The sequence below is a fragment of the Nyctereutes procyonoides genome, unplaced genomic scaffold (assembly GCF_905146905.1).
Source record: "Nyctereutes procyonoides isolate TBG_1078 unplaced genomic scaffold, NYPRO_anot_genome, whole genome shotgun sequence".
NCBI classification, from domain to species: domain Eukaryota; kingdom Metazoa; phylum Chordata; class Mammalia; order Carnivora; family Canidae; genus Nyctereutes; species Nyctereutes procyonoides.
Window position 1 is genome coordinate 63627816 of NW_026575125.1, and position 19027 is coordinate 63646842.

Genomic DNA, 19027 nt, shown 5'->3' on the forward strand with positions numbered 1-19027 from the left:
TTTCTAATGGCTGAGAAATATTCCACTCATTTTCTCTACTTTGCCCTATAATCCCTTTCACTAATTTTTATATTCCCCATGAATGAAACCATGTGATGATTGTTCTCTGATTGACTTACTTCATTCAGCATAATACCCTCTAGTTCCAACCATGTTGAAGCAAATGGTGGGTATTCACCGTTTCTAATGGCTGAGAAATATTCCATTATATTCCATTCAAATATATTGAATTACAATATAAATTTTAGTCATTTTTTTCATTTTCTACAAAAAAGCCTGTGCTTTGTTTAGAGCTGTTGTGAATATATAGATAAATATGGAGAAAATAGGATTTTAGGAATATTAAATATCTTGATCCTGAAATATATCTTAATTAATTTAAGCCTTTAAATTTTACCAAGAAATGGTTTACTGTTTTAATTTTGGAGCTTGTCAGATCTATCCCTTGTTTTTTAATATTTCTATGATATTTTCATTTTTTTTAAATTTCAATTTGATTATTTTTTGGATTGTAAATACACATCTTACATCCTATAATCTTTCTAAACTCATTTATTTCTAGTTGAAATAGATGAATTCTAGTTGAAATTTATGCATTCTATTGAATTATCTACATAAATGATCATATCATCTAGGAATAAGGATACTTTCAATTCTTCCTTCCAAATATTTTTTTTTCTTGTCTTACAGCACTGTCTAGAATTCCCAACACAATGTGGTATGTAAGTGGTGAGAGTGGGTATCTATGTTTTGTATTTGACCTTAGCAAGGAATCACTCGGCTTTTCAAAATCAAGTATGATGTTAAGTATAGGTATTTTGTGCATGCAATTTATAAAGTTGAGGAAGTTCCCTTCTACTTACAGTTTTCTGAGTGTTTATCAATAATGGATGTTAGATTTTGTCAGATGTTCGTTCTGCATCAATTGATATAACCACATGAATATTCTTTTTATTTGGTAGTGTCATGACTATGTTGATTTTTTAATGTTAAACTAAACGTGTATTGCTGGGATAAATTCCACTGGATCCAAATAGCTTGATGAAGTCTTTCAGTTGATATATATCTGGAAAAAAGTCCTTATTTCATGATCAGTTGTGAATGATATTCTAGTTGGTAAAATAGTCTGATTGAGTTTTTCTTCCAGTGATTTAATAAAAGTACTGTGCCACTGTCTTATCACTGTATTGTTTCTCATGAAAAACCTGATACTATCTTTTCTCTGTTCATAACATCTTTCTCTGGCAGCTTTTTAATTTTTCTCTTTATCATTAGTATTAAACATTTTTGTGATGTGCCTTTGTATTTCTTGTACTTAAGCTTCTTTGAGCTTCTTGAGTCTGTGTGTTACATCAAATTTGGAACATTTTAATATATTATTTATTCAAATATTTTTCTGTCTCCTCTCCAACTCTTTGAGAGACTTCAATTACAAGATATATTGGGCTACTTGAAATTCTCTCACAGATGACTGATGCTCCTCTTTTAATATTTTCTTTCCATTTCACTTTGGTATTTTGAATTGTTGTCCCTTAAAACTCACTGACATTTTCTTTTGCAATATATGTTTCCATTAATCCCATCCCATGTTTTCCCCCCACTTTAAACATTGTAGGTTTTATCTCTAGAAGTTTTATTTGTTTTTTTTATATCTCACACATCTCCATTTAATTTCTAAAACATATAAAATACAGTTAAAATAACTGCACTCATATCCTCTTGTGCTAATTCTAGCATGTGTTAATTCAGGGTCATTTTACTTTAACTATTTTTTCTACTTATCAAGGGGCATATTTTCCTACTTCTCCATGTTTTCCTTTGCTTCTTTTTCTGGTAGTTTTTGATGAATGACAGGCACTGTAAATTTTACCTTGTTTAGTGCTATATATTTTTAAATTTCCATAAATATTTAACTTTGTTCTGGGTTACTTGGAAACTGACTTGCTTTTAGGATTTGTTAGGGAGAATATGAGCAGTATATAGTTTACAATGAGCTTTTTGTGTGCCTTACAAAATGGTTCAATGGCTCATGAATTGTTTTCCAGTATGGTTGGTAGGAAAAGTCACTATTCCTGGCCCATATGAACACTAACACATTTCTAATCTTTTCAGATGGGTCTTTTTCCAGACTTAGTTTCTCCATACACAGGGGTAACCAGTATTCAGTTGACTATTCAAGGATAAGCTTCTGCAGATTTCCTGAATTCTCTCTATGTGTAGCTCTCCACTCCAATAGTCTGTCCAGCAAATTTTAGTCATTTTGTTCTCCCTGGCCTAAAAAAGTTCCATCTTTTCGACTGAAGGAGTCCGTTTAGGCTCCACTTGGGCTTTTCCTCCCTACATCAGAGTCTAGTAGGTTTCTGAAGATAGTAATACATTCCAGGAAGCTTTAGCATCACTATTGTTCATTGCTGTGGTAGTCTCTAAGGTGGCAACCTCATTATCCCACCACCTGGTATTCATATCCTTGTATAATCCCTTCCTCTTAATATGGGAGGGATTTGCAATCTGCTGCTAACCAACAGAATATAGTAAAAATTATTGGATGTCACTCTTATAATAATGTTACATTATAAGGTACTTTGTCTTGCTAGCAGACTCACTCTAGATTCTAGAGACACTCCTTGATTGCTTGAAAACATAAGTGGAAATATTTTTAAAAACCTATATGACAAGAAACTGTGAGAGGCATATAGGACCTGTGGATAAACTCTAGGAACTAAGAAATGCCCCCCCCCCCAGAACTGTAGGAAGCCACTTCTAGGATATGAGAGTAACCTCTAGGTAAAAACCAACAATATGCCAAAGCCTCATACTTAGACTCACAAAGAATGTATTGTTCCAACAATATGTGTGAAGTTAAAAGTATATTCATTTTCATTCAAGCCCCTACATGTGAATACAATCTAGCCACCCCCTTGATTAGCATCCTTGTGAGACCGTAAGCATAAAATCCAGCTAAGATATGCCTGGACTCCTGACTCACAGAAATGGTGAGATAATAGATGCATATTATTTTAAGTACTAAGATTGTGGCAATTGGTTATGCAGCAATAGATAACTAATGCCAGGTGTCCAGTGTTTTGAACATTTTTGATTCATATATTTAGGTCAGTTTTCCAGTTATTTCAGGTAGGAACATAAATCCAGCATTATTCTATATAGGTCAGAAGTGGAAATTGATGTATCCATTTTAAATTTTAATTTAAAATAATGAAATAAAAGTGTGAAAATTTAGTTCCTCAGCTGTATTGGGCACAAAGTAAGCAACAGTCTAGCTACATGTGATAGTGGTAAGCACTCTAATCAAAATATGAATTGAATGAACAAATGGCAGATGTTGTGATTCGGTATTCTCATTCTCAGTCTTCATGTAGTAGAATATGTTTTAAGAGAAAGGAAGTTGAGAAAAATGAGATGATGTGAAATAAAGACATGGGTTCCAGATTATTTCTACAGCACTGACATTAGATTATTGGTGTCACATAAACTGACAGAGAAAAGTCATGAGGAGGAAGGGCAAGATGGCGGAAGAGTAGGGTCCCCAAATCACCTGTCCCCACCAAATTACCTAGATAACCTTCAATTCATCCCAAAAATCTATGAGTTTGGCCTGAGATTTAAAGAGAGAACAGCTGAAATGCTACAGTGAGAAGAGTTCACGCTTCTATCAAGGTAGGAAGATGGGGAAAAAAGAAATAAAGAAACGAAAGGCATCCAAGGGGGAAGGGCGCCGCGAGGAGCCGGGCTAAGGACGGGCCAGGGCCTGCCCCCAGGGCAAGAGAGCCCCATCCCAGAGTAGCAGGAGCTGCACCAACCTTCCCGGGCAGAAAGGCGCTCGCAGGGAGTTAGAGCAGGACCCCAGGAGGGTGGGGATGCCCTCGGGCTCCCTGGGACACTAACAGAGCAACTGCTCACCGGGGAGAGTGCCCCGAGCTCCCTAAAGGGCTGCAGCGCGAACGGCTGGACCCGGGAGCAGCTCGGAGGGGCTCGAGCGGCGGCTCTGCACGGAGGGGACTGTGCGGCCCCAGGAGCAGCTCGGAGGGGCTTGGGCGGAGGCTCCGCGGAGAGGGGGCTGCGCGACCGGGAGCGCGAATCCAACCGCGCAGGCCACGGAGGACAGGGCGCCCGGGACACAGCCCAGGATCCGGCCTCCCCCCGGACAGGCAAAGGCCAGGAGGGCCCAGGACAGCAAGGACGCTCCTGCCCCGAGCTGAGCAGATCAGCGGCCCTGCCCCCGGACCATCCAGGCCCCTGCAGACCGAGAGCTCTGTTACTGCGGGAGCTGAATCCAGAGCTCCAGAGCTGGCCACCGCCACTGGGGTTGTTCCTCCTGGGGCCTCACGGGGTAAACAACCCCCACTGAACCCTGCACCAGGCAGGGGGCAGAGCAGCTCCCCCAAGTGCTAACACCTGAAAATCAGCACAACAGGCCCCTCCCCCAAAGGCCAGCTAGACGGACAAGTTCCAGGGAAAGTCAAGGGACTTAAAGTATACAGAATCAGAAGATACTCCCCCGTGTTTTTTTTTTTCCGTTTTGATTTCTGTTTGCTTCCCCAATGCTTTTTTTTCATTCTTTCTTTTTCTTTCTCTTTTTCTTCTCCTTTTTTCTTCCTTTTTTCTATTTTTCTTATTCTGTTTTCTTTCCTTCTTTCTCCCCTCTCTTTTTCCCCTTTTACCAATACAAATTGTTTTTGGCCACTCTGACCTGAGCAAAATGACTAGAAGGAAAACCTCACCTCAAAAGAAAGAATCAGAAACAGTCCTCTCTCCCACAGACTTACAAAATCTGGATTATAATTCAATATCAGAAAACCAAATAAGAAGCACTATTATACAGCTACTGGTGGTTCTAGAAAAAAGCATAAAGGACTAAAGACACTTCATGACTGCAGAATTTAGATCCAATCAGGCAGAAATTAAAAATCAATTGAATGAGATGCAATCCAACTGGAAGTCCTAACGACGAGGGTTAACGAGGTGGAACAACGAGTGAGTGACATAGAAGACAAGTTGATGGCAAGAGGGAAACTGAGGAAAAAAGAGAGACAATTAAAAGACCATGAAGACAGATTAAGGGAAATAAATGACAGCCTGAGGAAGAAAAACCTACGTTTAATTGGGGCTCCCGAGGGCGCCGAAAGGGACAGAGGGCCAGAATATGTATTTGAACAAATCCTAGCTGAAAACTTTCCCAATCTGGGAAGGGAAACAGGCATTCAGATCCAGGAAATAGAGAGATCCTCCCCATAAAATCAATAAAAACCATTCAACACCTCGACATTTAATAGTGAAGCAAGCAAATTCCAAAGATAAAGAGAAGATCTTTAAAGCAGCAAGACAAGAAGTCCCTGACTTTTATGGGGAGGAGTATTAGGGTAACAGCAGACCTCTCCACAGAGACTTGGCAGGCCAGAAAGGGCTGGCAGGGTATATTAAGGGTCCTAAATGAGAAGAACATGCAACCAAGAATACTTTATCCAGCAAGGCTCTCATTCAAAATGGAAGGAGAGATAAAGAGCTTCCAAGACAGGCAGGAACTGAAAGAATATGTGACCTCCAAACCAGCTCTGCAAGGAATTTTAAGGGGGACTCTTAAAATTCCCCTTTAAGAAGAAGTTCAGTGGAACAATCCACAAAAACAAGGACTGAATAGATATCACGATGACACTAAACTCATATCTGTCAATAGTAACTCTGAAGGTAAACGGGCTTAATGACCCATCAAAAGGCGCAGGGTTTCAGACTGGATAAAAAAGCAGACCCATCTATTTGCTGTCTACAAGAGACTCATTTTAGACAGAAGGACACCTACAACCTGAAAATAAAAGGTTGGAGAACCATTTACCTTTCAAATGGTTCTCAAAAGAAAGCAGGGGTAGCCATCCTTATATAAGATAAAATAAAATTTTCCCCGAAGACTACAGTAAGAGATGAAGAGGGGACACTGTCTCATACTTAAAGGATCTATACAACAAGAGGACTTAACAATCCTCAATATATATGCCCCGAATGTGGGAGCTGCCAAATACTTAAAACAATTATTAACCAAAGTGAAGAAATACTTAGATAATAAAACACTTATACTTGGTGACTTCAATCTAGCTCTTTCTAGCCTTGATAGGTCTTCTAAGCACAATATCTCCAAAGAAACGAGAGCTTTAAATGATACACTGGACCAGATGGATTTCACAGATATCTACAGAACTTTACATCCAAACTCAACTGAATACACATTCTTCTCAAGCGCACATGAAGCTTTCTCCAGAATAGACCACATACTGGGTCACAAATTGGGTCTGAACCAATACCAAAAGATTGGGATCGTCCCCTGCATATTCTCAGACCATAATGCCTTGAAATTAGAACTAAATCACAACAACAAGTTTGGAAGGACTTCAAACATGAGGAGGTTAAGGACCATCCTGCTAAAAGATGAAAGGGTCAATCAGGAAATTAAGGAAGAATTAAAAAGATTCATGGAAACTAATGAGAATGAAGATACAACCGTTCAAAATCTTTGGGATGCAGCAAAAGCAGTCCTAAGGGGGAAATACATCACAATACAAGCATCCATTCAAAAACTGGAAAGAACTCAAATACAAAAGCTAAACTTACACATAAAGGAGCTAGAGAAAAAACAGCAAATAAATCCTACACCCAGCAGAAGAAGAGAGTTAATTAAAATTCGAGCAGAACTCAACGAAATTGAGACCAGAAGAACTGTGGAACAGATCAACAGAACCAGGAGTTGGTTCTTTGAAAGAATTAATAAGATAGATAAACCATTAGCCAACCTTAATAAAAAGAAGAGGGAGAAGACTCAAATTAATAAAATCAGAAATGAGAAAGGAACGATCACTACCAACACCAGGGAAATACAAACGATTTAAACACATATTATGAACAGCTCAACGCCAATAAATTAGGCAATCTAGAAGAAATGGACGCATTCCTGGAAAGCCACAAACTACCAAACCTGGAACAGGAAGAAATAGAAAACCTGAACAAGCCAATAACCAGGGAGGAAATTGAAGAAGTCATCAAAAACCTCCCAAGACACAAGAGTCCAGGGCCAGATGGCTTCCCAGGGGAATTCTATCAAACATTTAAAGAAGAAACCATACCAATTCTACTAAAGCTGTTTGGAAAGGTAGAAAGAGATGGAGTACTTCCAAATTCGTTCTATGAGGCCAGCATCACCTTAATTCCAAAACCAGACAAAGACCCCACCAAAAAGGAGAATTACAGACCAATATCCCTGATAAACATGGATGCAAAAATTCTCAACAAGATACTAGCCAATAGGATCCAACAACACATTAAGAAAATTATTCACCATGACCAAGTAGGATTTGTCCCCGGGACACAAGGCTGGTTCAACACTCGTAAAACAATCAGTGTGATTCATCATATCAGCAAGAGAAAAACCAAGAACCATATGATCCTCTCATTAGATGCAGAGAAAGCATTTGACAAAATACAGCATCCATTCCTGATCAAAACTCTTCAGAGTGTAGGGATAGAGGGAACATTCCTCAACATCTTAAAAGCCATCTACGAAAACCCCACAGCAATATAATTCTCAATGGCGAAGCACTGGGAGCCTTTCCCCTAAGATCAGGAACACGACAGGGATGTCCACTCTCACCACTGCTATTCAACATAGTGCTGCAAGTCCTAGCCTCAGCAATCAGACAACAAAAAGACATTAAAGGCATTCAAATTGGCAAAGAAGAAGTCAAACTCTCCCTCTTCGCCGATGACATGATACTCTACATAGAAAACCCAAAAGCCTCCACCCCAAGATTGCTAGAACTCATACAGCAATTTGGTAGTGTGGCAGGATACAAAATGAATGCCCAGAAATCAATCGCATTTCTATACACTAACAATGAGACTGAAGAAAGAGAAATTAAGGAGTCCATCCCATTTACAACTGCACCCAAAAGCATAAGATACCTAGGAATAAACCTAACCAAAGAGGTAAAGGATCTATACCCTAAACACTATAGAACACTTCTGAAAGAAATCAAGGAAGACACAAAGAGATGGAAAAATATCCCATGCTCATGGATTGGCAGAATTAATATTGTGAAAATGTCAATGTTACCCAGGGCAATTTACACGTTTAATGCAATCCCTATCAAAATACCATGGACTTTCTTCAGAGACATAGAACAAATTATTTTAAGATTTGTGTGGAATCAGAAAAGACCCCGAATAGTCAGGGGAATTTTAAAAAAGAAAACCATATCTGGGGGCATCACAATGCCAGATTTCAGGTTGTACTACAAAGCTGTGGTCATCAAGACAGTGTGGTACTGGCACAATAACAGACACATAGATCAATGGAACAAAATATAGAACCCAGAAGTGGACCCTGAACTTTATGGTCAACTAATATTCGACAAAGGAGGACAGACTATCCACTGGAAGAAAGACAGTGTCTTCAATAAATGGTGCTGGGAAAATTGGACATCCACATGCAGAAGAATGAAACTAGACCACTCTCTTTCACCATACACAAAGATAAACTCAAAATGGATGAAAGATCTAAATGTGAGACAAGATTCCATCAAAATCCTAGAGGAGAACACAGGCAACACCCTTTTTGAATTGGCCACAGCAACTTCTTGCAAGATACTTCCACGAAGGCAAAAGAAAGAAAAGCAAAAATGAACTATTGGGACTTCATCAAGATAAGAAGCTTTTGCACAGCAAAGGATAGAGTCAACAAAACTAAAAGACAACCTACAGAATGGGAGAAGATATTGGCAAATGACATATCAGATCAAGGGCTAGTTTCCAAAATCTATAAAGAACTTATTAAACTCAACACCAAAGAAACAAACAATCCAATCATGAAATGGGCAAAAGACATTAAGAGAAATCTCACAGAGGAAGACATAGACATGGCCAACATGCACATGAGAAAATGCTCTGCATCACTTGCCATCAGGGAAATACAAATCAAAACCACAATGAGATACCAGGTCACACCAGTGAGAATGGGGGAAATTAACAAGGCAGGAAACAACAAATATTGGAGAGGATGTGGAGAAAGGGGTACCCTTTTGCACTGTTGGTGGGAATGTGAACTGTTGCAGCCACTCTGGAAAACTGTGTGGAGGTTCCTCAAAGAGTTAAAAATAGACCTGCCCTACGACCCAGCAATTGCACTGTTAGGGATTTACCCCAAAGATTCAGATGCAATGAAACGCCGGGACACTTGAACCCCGATGTTTCTAGCAGCAATGTCCACAATAGCCAAACTGTGGAAGGAGCCTTGGTGTCCATCGAAAGATGAATGGATAAAGAAGATGTGGTTTATGCATACAATGGAATATTACTCAGGCATTAGAAACGACAAATACCCACCATTTGCTTCAATGTGGATGGAACTGGAAGTTATTATGCTGAGTGAAGTAAGTCAACCGGAGAAGGACAGTGTATGTTCTCATTCATTTGGGGAATATAAATAATAGTGAAAGGGAATATAACGGAAGGGAGAAGAAATGAGTGGGAAATATCAGAAAGGGATTCAGAACATAAAGACTCCTAACTCTGGGAAACGAACTAGGGGTGGTGGAAGGGGAGGAGGGCGGGTGGTGGTGGTGAATGGGTGACGGGCACTGAGGGGGACACTCGATGGGATGAGCACTGGGTGTTATTCTGTATGTTGGTAAATTGAACACCAATAAAAATTAATTTATTAAAAAAAAGTAAAAAAGAGATCTATCCTATGACTTAGTAATTGCACTACTGGGCATTTAAGTAAATGATACAAAAATATAGATTTGAACGTGTATATTCTCCCCAATGTTTACAGCAGCATTATTAACAATAGGCAAACAATGAAAACAACCCAAATATTCATCGACTGATGAATGGATAAAGATGTGAGATTTATGTACATGTATATACATGTGTGTATACATACATATGTATGCATATATAAATGAATATTACTCAGCTAATACAAAAATGAAATCTTGCCCTATGAAACAACGTGGATAGAACAAGAATGTGTTTTGCTAAGTGAATTAAATTGGTCAGAGAAAGAAAAATACCGTTTGATTTCACTAATGTGGAATTTAGAAAATGAAACAGATGACCAAATTGGTAGGGAAAAATAAGAGAGGGAAACAAACCAAAAGAGGTTCTAAAAAATAGAGAAGAAACTGAGGGTTGATGGAGAGAGGTGAGCGGGATATGGGTTAGATGGATGATAGGTATTAAGGACATATTTTGGGCAGCCCCAGTGGCCCAGGGGTTTGGCGTCGCCTTCGGCCCGGGGTGTGATCCTGGGGACCCGGGATAGAGTCCCACGTCAGGCTCCCTGCATGGGGCCTGTTTCTCTCTCTGCCTTGTCTCTGCCTCTCTCTCTCTCTGTTCTCTCATTAATAAATAAAATCTTTTTTTTTAAAAAAGGACACAGTATAAAATTAGATTTACATTGGTCTCTTTCACTATTTCATATATTCCACATATGAGTGAAACCATATAATGATCGTCTTTCTCAGACTGACATATTTCACAAAGTGAAATACCTTTCATTTGCATCCATGTCAGTGTAAATGGCAGGTATTCGTCCTTTCTGATGGCTGAATGATATTCTATTGTGTGTGTGTGTGTGTGTGTGTGTGTGTAGATAGATAGATAGGTAGATAGATGATAGATAGATGATAAATAGATAGATATGTGTGTATATGTATAATATTTTCTTTACTCATTCATTTTTCAAAGGACATATCATCTCCTTCCACAGTGGCTATCGTGGATGTTGCTACTATGAATATTGGGGTGCAGGATTCTTGTCAATTCACTACACCTGTATGTATCTTTGGTGTAAATACCCAGTAGTTCAATACCTAGGTCATAGGGTAGCTCTATTTTTAACTTCTTAAGGAATCTCCACACTGTTTTTCCAGAGTGGCAGTACCAGCTTACATTCCCACCAACAGTGCAAGAAGGTTCTCCTTTCTCCAGAACTGGTCAACATTTGTTGTTTCCTGTCATATTAATTTTAGCCATTTTCACCGGCATAAAGTGGCAAGGAATGTGAAGCAATTTTTCATGTGCTTGTTGGAAATGTGTAGGTCTTTTTTGGATAAATAGTCTGTTCATATCTTCTGCTCATTTCTTGACTGTTTTTTCTTGGGTATTGAATTTGATAAGTTCTTTATAGATCTTGGAAATCTGTGTAGCTGATATGTCACTTGCAATTATCTATTCCCATTGTCTTTTAGTTTTGTTGACTGTTTGTTTTACTGTGCAGAAACATTTTATCTTGACAAAGTCCCAATAGTTCATTTTTTGCTTTTGTTTCCCTTACCTTCATAGATGTGTCTCACAAGAAGTTGTTGTGGCCAAGTTCAAAACGGTGTTGCCTGTTCTCCTCTAGGATTTTGATAGATTCTTGTCTCACATTTATATCTTTCAACCATTTTGAGTTTATTCTTGTGTATGGTGTAAGAGATGGTCCAGTTTCATTCTTCTGCATGTAGCTGTCCAATTTTCCAAACACCATTTATTGAAGAGATTGTCTTTTTTCCACTGGATATTCTTTACTCCTTTGTCAAAGATGAGTTGACCATAATGTTGAGGATCCATGTCTGGGTTCTCTGTTCTGTTCCATTCATCTACGTGTCTGTCTTTGTGTCAGTACCATACTCTCTTGATGATTACAACTTAATAACATAGTGTCAAGTCTGGCATTGTGATGCCCCCAGCCTTAGTTTTCATTTTCAACATTTGTCTGGCTATTCAGGATTTTTTTTCTGATTCCAAACATATCTTAGGATTATTTGTTTCAACTTTGTGAAGAAAGTCCACAGTATTTTGATAGGGGTTGCATTGAATGTGTAAATTGCTCTGGGTAGCATAGACATTTTCAAAATATTTATTCTTCCAATCCATGAGAAAGGAATGTTTTTCCATCTCTTTACATCTTCCTTCATTTGATTTCTTCATAAGTGTTCTGTAGTATTTGGAGTATAGTTACTTTACCTCTGTGGTTAGGTTTATTCCTAAATATCTAATGGTTTTGGGTGCCTTAATTTCTCTTTCTTCAGTCTCATTGTTGGTGTATAGAAATACCACTGATTTCTGGGCACTGATTTTGTACCCTGCCACACTGCTGAATTGCTGTATGGGTTCCAGTGATCTTGAAATAGAGTCTTTTGGGTTTTATAGAAAACAGTATCACATCATCTGCAAACAGGGAGAGTTTGACTTCTTCTTTGCCAATTTGAATGCCTTTTCTTTCTTTTTGTGTCTGCTGTGGCTAGGACTTCTAGTACTATGTTGAATAACAGCAATGAGAGTGGACATCCCTGTCGTGTTTCTGATCTTAGGGGAAAGGCTCCCAGTGTTTCCCCATTGAGAATGATATTCACTGTGGGCTTTTCATAAATGGCTTTTATGATATTGAGGAATGTTTCCTCTATTCCTACACTCTAAAGACTTTTGATCAGGAATCGATGCTGTATTTTGTCAAATGCTTTCTCTGCTCCTACTCAAAGGATAATACAGTTTTTGTGTTTTATGTTATTGAAGTGATTGCAAAGTCGTTTTATGAATGTTAAACCACCCTTGCATCCCAGGGATAAATCCCACTTGGACATGGTGAATAATCCTCTAAATGTACTGCTGGATCCTATTGGCTAGCATCTTGGTGAGAATTTTTGCATTCATGTTCATCAGGAATATTGGTCTGTAATTCTCCTTTTTGGTGGGATCTTCATCTGGTTTTGGGATCGAAGTAATGCTGGTCTCATAACGAGTTTGGAAGTATTCCCACCATTTCTTTCCTTTGAAATAGCTTTAGTAGAGTAAGTATTAATTATTCTCTAAATGCTTGTTAGAATTCTCCTGAGAAGCCATCTGGCCCTGGAGTTTTGTGTCTTGTGAGGTTTTTGATGACTGCTTCATATTCTTCACTAGTTATTGACCTATTCAGGTTTTCTATTTCTTCCTGTTCCAGTTTTGGTAATTTGTAGTTTTCCAGAAATGCATCCATTTCTTCCAGATTGCCTAATTTGTTGGCATATTGTTGCTCATAATGTGTTTTCTAAAATCACTTCTATTTCCTTGGTGTTGGTTGTGATCTCTCCTCTTTTGTTGTTGGTTTTATTAATTTGGGTTCTTTCTGTTTTCTTTTTAATAATGCTGACTAGGGGTTTATCTATATTATTAATTCTTTCATAGCCAGCTTCAGATTTCATTTACCTTGTCTAGGCAAGATGGTAGAAAAGTAGGAGTCCTTGATTCATCAGGTCCGCCAAACTTAACTAGATAACTTACAAATCATTCTGAACACCTATGAATCCAACATGAGATGTAAAGTGAGAATAGCTGGAATCCTACAAAGAGAAAAGTGATAACTTTTGACAAGACAGGATGGCAGAGAAGAGGAAAGGTGGGGGAGAGGAGCTGTGGAAAGCCTTGGCAGGAAAGCACCACAGTGGACAATCAGGAACTTTAGAAATCTGTGCCTGAAAGAGTCTTCTCTGACTGTAAAGTGTTCATGGGGAAATAGAGCAGAATCCTAGGAGGGGCAGTGAAATCTCAATATTACCAGAGACACAACAGGGTCGCCTGGGAGAAAGCTCATCACAAACTGCAGTAGGATCTCAGTAAAGGGTTGGAATGCCATAACCCTCCCGGAGCGTCTGGGAGAAGCCGGCTGGGTACATGGACTATCACCTGAGCTCTCTTTACCCTAGTCCTCTGCAATGGATGGAGGCAGGCTGTCTTCCATTCCCTTTGTGAGAGGTGAACCCCAGGAGCATGGGTACAGTGGCACAGGGCCCTCAATCTGAGGGCACCAAAGTGGAAAGAGCCAGCTATCCTCCATTCCCTCCAGGACAGGTGAAACCAGGGAGGGCACAATATGGCAAGAACTCTCCTGCCACTGGGCCCTCTTCAATTTGTGCAGATCAGTGCCCTCACATCTGCCCCCAGGATGATCTAGGCCAGTGTGCACTGAGAGACTGTGGTTCAGTACATGTGAGGAACTCTTGGCTCAGAGGCTGGAGATCTGGCCGCCATTTTTTTTCTTTTTGCCTTTCACCAGGGAGAGGCAAGGCCTCTAAGGAACAAAGGCCTCACAGGATAAATAGCTCACACTGAGCCAGGCTAACTGGCAAGGGACAGGGCATCCCTGCCCAGGCACAGATACCTGAGAATCAGTGCAGCAGGCCCCTCCCCAAGAAGACCAGCTGGAAGAACAAAGGAAGAGCAAGGTTACTGATGAAGCAGCATTGGAAGGCTCCAGGACTGAGGAAAAATAGTATATAGAACTCAAAGTTCTTTCCTTATGATTCGTTTATCTTTCAGGTTAAAAATTTCTAATACTTTTTCTCTTTTCCTGCCTTAATTTCAATATTTTATCAACTCTTTATTTTTAAGCTTTTTCCTTTTTGACTTTCATATTTCTACAATTACATGTCTTAAATATATTCTTCACTTTTGCATTCCTTTAAATGTATTCAAGTTAATTTTGGGAGATATATGAATTATGGGTTTTTGTTTTTTGTTTTTTTTTTCCTGTCTTGTTTTATTTTATAATGGTGGAAGTTAGTACCTTCTAACACGTGGATCAAAATACACCCAGAACCAAATGGAACATCGTGTTGGTTCATTCTGTGAGATTATATTCTCTGTTCCTTCCCATTCTACCCCCCTCTTATCTTGTTTCTGTTTTGGTGGCTGATGTTGGGTCTCTATATAAGTTTTGCTGGTTATATAAATTTGGAATTTAGCATCTTCTAACAAACACAACAAAATACACCCAGAACCAAAAGGATCACCATTTAGGTCCACTCTGTGAGACCATATTGTCTCTCTGCCACCCCTACTCCCCACCCTTTTTAAAGTTCTATTTTTTAAAATTTGTTTTTCATTTTCCTGGTACTTTTATTTTGTTCTGTTCTTCTTTTTCTTTTATTTTCTGGTCTCTGACCTCTTTGGCATTGTCTACATTGTAATTTACTTAGGTCTTGGCTGATATTTTTCACTCTGCTCACTCATATAACCATTTTGCACTGGACAAAATGACTAGAAGGTAAAATTCAACAAAAAAGAAGGAATCAGAAGGAATATGCTCTGCCACAGACCTACTTGATATGGATTTAAGTAGCATGTCAGAGATAACATTCACAACTCCAATTATAAAACTACTGGTGCCTCTGGAAAAAAGCATAAGGGACTTGAGATTCTCTTACTGCAGAATTGAGATCCAATCAGGCTGAAATTAAAAATACTTTAACTTAGATTCAGTCTAAACTGGATGCTGTAACTGCTAGGGTTAATGAGGTGGAAGAGAGAGTGAGTGACATTGAAGACAAGTTGATGGAAAGGAAGGGGTGAGGAGAAAGAGAAAAACAAGAACCCACAAGGAAAGACTTCAGGAAATAAATGATAGCTTGAGAAGGAATAATCTTATTGGGATTCCAGTAGAAGTAGAGAGAGAGAGATGATCTCAAAGTATATTTGAACAAATCATAACTGAGAACTTCCCTAATCTGGGGAAGGAAACAGGCATTCAGATCCAAGAGATAAAAAGGACCCCCCAAAAATAAAAACAAAAACCAATCAACACCCTGACATATAATAGTGAAGCTTGCATATTTCAAAAATAAAGAGAAAATTCTAAAAGCAGCTAGAGACAAGTGATTCTTACCATATATGGGGATAAACATCAGATTAACATCAGATGTCTCCAAAGAGACCTGGCAGGCCAGAAAGCACTGGCATGAAATATTTAGGGTACTATACAAGGAAAACATGCAGCCAAGAATACTTTATCCAGAAAGTCTGTCTTTCAGAATAGAAGGAGAGATAAAGAGTTTCCGGGAAAGACAGAAACTGAAAGAATATGTGACCACCAAAGTGGCTTTGCAAGAAATATTAAGGGGGACCTTGTAAGACATGGAGGGAGCCCCCCGAAAAAAATAGCAGAAATAAGGACTGTATAGGTAATACTATGACACTAAATTCATATCTTTCAAAAGTAACTGTGAAAATGAATGGACTAAATGATCCCATCAAAAGACATAAGTTATCAGACTGGTTAAAAAAGCAAGACTCATTTATATGCTGTCTAGAAGAGACTCATTTCAGACCTAAGGACACCTCCAAGGGGTGAAGGGGTGAAGAACCATTTACCATTCAAATGGTCCTCAAAAGAAAGCTAGGGTAGCAATCCTAGTTTCAGATAAATTAGATTTTATACCAAAGACTGTAATAAGAGATGAAGAAGGCCACTATATCATACTTAAAGGGTGTATCCAACAAGAAGATCTAACAATTATGAATATTTATACCCCTAATGTGGGAGCTTCCAAGTATATCAACCAATTAATAACCAAAATAAACAGATATGCAGATAATAATACGTTAATAGTAGGAGACTTCAACACAGCACTCTCAGCAAAAGACAGATATTCTAAACAGAACATCAGCAAAGACACAAGGGCCTTGCATGATACATTGGATGCAATGGATTTCACAGATATATGCAGAACATTCCATCCTAATGCAACAGAATACACATTCTTCTCAAGTGCACATGGAACTTTCTCCAGAATAGACCACATGCTGGGTCACAAATCAGGACTCAACTGATACCAAAAGATTGAGATTATCCCCTGCATATTTTCAGACCATAATGCTTTGAAACTAGAATTCAATCAAAAGAAGAAATTTGAAAGGAACTCAAACACTTGGAGGTTAAAGGGCATCCTACTAAAAGATGAATGGGTCAACCAGGAAATTAGAAAAGAATTAAAAAGAATCATGGAAACTAATGAAAATACAACTGTTCAAAATTTTGGGATTTGCAGTCCTAAGAAGGAAATATGTTGCAATACAAGGATCCCTCAAAAAATTGGAAAAAAACCTCAAATACACAAGCTTACCACTCACCTAAAGGAATTGGAGAAATAACTGCAAATAAAGCCTAAACCAAGGAGAAGAAGAGAGATAATAAAGACTAGAGCAGAACTCAATGAAATAGAGGGCAGAACTATAGACCTGGTCTCCAAGGTTTCAGATGAGAAATCCACTGTCATTTGAATTGGTATTCCCCCATAAGTAATGCATCATTTCTATCTGTCAGAATTCAAGATTTTTTGCTTGTCTTTATTTTTCAGTTTAATTATTATGTGCCTAGGTGCAGCAGCTTTCTTTTCATGTATCTTGCTTGGAATTCACTCAGCTTCCTGAATCTGCAGTTTTAGGTTAGATTTTTCCCCAAATTTGAGAAGCTTTGGCCATTATTTCTGTGAGTATTCTTTAAGTCCTGTTCTCTCTTTCCTCTTATTGTAGGATTTCCATGATACAAATATTGAATTTTTGTTATTGCTCCACAGGATTTTGAGGCTCTATTTATTTTTCGGTCTATTTTATCAGTGTTGTTCCAATTGGGTACATTCTAACAATCTGTACTCAGGTTAATTGATTTGCTTCTCTTTTATAACCACTCAAATCTTAAGGAATCCTGTAGGTTTATTGTAACTTTTAGTAGTGTAATTCTATTTTTAAATTTTTTTTGTTTTTATTTAAATTTGATTTGCCAACATATAGTATAACACCCAGTGCTCATATCATCAAGTGCCCTCCTCAGTGCCCTTCACCCAGTTACTCCAACCCACTGCCCATCTCCCATTCCACAACCCTTTTTTTTCTCTTTCCCAGAGTTAGAGGAGTATCTCATGGTTTGTCTCCCTCTAATTTTTCCCACTCAGTTCCCCTCCTTTCCCTTATAATCCCTTTAACTATTTCTTATATTCCACATATGGGTGAAACCATATGATGATTGAAACCATAATTCTAATTCAGTTTTTTATAACATTAATTGCTTTCTAGAGATTTTCTATTTTTTCATTGTTTCAAGGTAATGTGTAATTGCATGTTGGAACAGTTTCATAATGGATGCTCTGAAATACTTGTCAGAAAAAAACAAAATAAAATGCTTGTCAGATAATTCCATTATCTCATTCACCTCAGCATTTGTGTCAGTTGATTTTCTTTTATCATTCAAGTTTTGAGTTTCCTGGTTCTTGGTATGCTGGGTGATTTATTGTTTCCTGAACATTTTAGCCATTATGTTAGGAGATTCTAGGTTTTATTTAAATCTTTTTTTTTATTTTCTCGGGCGGGCACATGGGTTCTCGTCTACATTTATGTGTTGTGGTTCCAATGGTACTTTCTGATGGTATTTTAATTTTCAAATCATTTTAGTATTATTTTAATTTGCTTGGTTTATTTGGTACCACATGGCCTACTGTCTCTATGTGGGAAAATAGATTTTCCACCCTTCAGGGATGAATAGCACACTTAATAAGCTGTGCACATTTAGTGTCTTGATCATTTTTGTTGCTGCTAACCAAGCCATAAGATTCTTTAATTGGGGGAAAGAATTCTCTGGCCTACAGGGAAAAAGAGGCTTTCCAGGTCAGAATACTTTTTGCAGAATCTCCTTCAGCATTACTACCTGGTATCTCAACCAAGGGAGGAAAGGTTCAGGCACAACAGAGAAGGAGAGCACTTCTCTGGTTGCTAATTGTCACTGAGGCTTCCAATTGAGCTCCTTTGCCAATCTTTCTAGGATCACTTCATGCTGTTTGGGGACTCCCATCCCATCAGTAGAAGGAATGAGCCTACTCAAGCTGTTTTTTCTTGTTATATTGGGGGTCATGAGTTGCCTGGCCTGAGTTACCTTCTGTTGTTAATTGGGAGGCAAAATACCCTGTAGTTCTTCCAAGTCATGGAGTTACTAACCAGTTGCTTCCTTTCCAACTTTCAGAAATCTCCACTGGTGGCATCCTAATTTTTCCATGGTTTATATCTCTACTTTTTGGGGAAGAAAAAAAGGAGAAAAAGAGTCTACATGATATTGTTCAATTCAAAAATTCCTAGCTTCAGTTTTATTATCCCTACCTACCATAAAGTAACTTATCTTTCTAAAAGTCTACTCATGTCTCTTTTATAATTAAAGTCCATTAATAGTTTGCCATCT

At 38.4% G+C, this 19027-nt stretch overlaps 1 protein-coding gene across 1 annotated transcript in view; it reads right to left on the reverse strand.

The window, feature by feature from the left end:
* The window catches only part of HDX (highly divergent homeobox), a 231231-nt gene that overhangs the window by 111079 nt on the left and 101125 nt on the right, over window positions 1-19027 (reverse strand). The gene's annotated exons all lie outside the window — the stretch shown is intronic.